Genomic DNA, 1,130 nt, shown 5'->3' on the forward strand with positions numbered 1-1,130 from the left:
AAAGCCTCATTCTTGTTGAGGAACAGATAACAAGCTGATGGCTGGAATCTAGAAGCCTACAAATCTGGCAGGTTCAAATCAAATGCAAATTGGAATCAGACACCTATGTGAGATCACTTACCTGCAGAAAAAAGCCATTCTTCCTCCAGAGGGCAGTGACAAATAAAGTTTTTCTTCAGATATCATTAGCATTTTATGAACAAAACTTCCTTTTTTTTTGTCATCTCTCTACATTCTAGCACAGCTTCTGTATCAGCAGTGCTCCCTTCCAGAACAATAGCCCTGATCAGACAAAATCCAAAGACCAACTTGCACTGTGTGAAGCAATACAAGAAGTCAATAGGCTTTTCAGTAACCATTTAATAGCTTATTGTATCACCCTGTACAGGCCACAGTCCAGTTTCTAGCTGTCCTGGCTGTCCTTCAGCAGCCCTTGGAACATGTCCAAACAGACTGGTTGGCTGTCCTCCCACTCATCAGGGCATCAATGTGTAGACTCAGGTAAGGTGGCTTTATTTTGTTTTTCCCAAGCAACCCCTTATTACACTGTACTCAAAAGCATATCCCAACCCCTCACTACAGCCTTGTATAAAGCAAGATTCTGATTTTCAGTGTTTCAGTTTTATTCTGGATTCTCATATTTAGTTCACAGTAATGGCCTCATTTGTGCAAAACTGTGCACCAGTCTGGTGTTATGAGCACTACACATTGAACATGACTTACAGAAAAATGTTGGGTTTCTGAATAAAGTGCTTCACTTGTCAAATGAAGTATTCATAGGTAACCTATCAGAAGCTTGATGAAAATACCAATTAAACCTAACATATTATACATATATGTATATACACATACATATATACAGATAGTACTTTATTCTTGTCCAAATGTACAAGTTTCACTTTCTGTTGTGCTTACCAATACATTGCTTGGATTGCAGTAAAATCTGTAAAGTAAATTCTCCTAGAATTGCAGTCCAGCAATACTTGTGTGCTAAAAGCTTTAATCACTATCCTAGATTAAATTCTCTAGTGGGGTCCATTTAAAGTTCATGCTGTTACTTCAAGCATGTATGTGAGAAAAGAGAAAAAGGGGGAAAAACGCATCCCAAAATCTAAACACAAAGAGATTGC

General features: G+C 38.1%; 1 protein-coding gene across 1 annotated transcript in view; it reads right to left on the bottom strand.

The window, feature by feature from the left end:
• Window positions 1-1,130, bottom strand: part of LOC306803296 (uncharacterized protein) — a 119,711-nt gene that overhangs the window by 72,367 nt on the left and 46,214 nt on the right. The window lies entirely within an intron of this gene.

Source organism: Erithacus rubecula (genome assembly GCF_903797595.1).
Source record: "Erithacus rubecula genome assembly, chromosome: 6".
In the NCBI taxonomy this organism is placed as follows: domain Eukaryota; kingdom Metazoa; phylum Chordata; class Aves; order Passeriformes; family Muscicapidae; genus Erithacus; species Erithacus rubecula.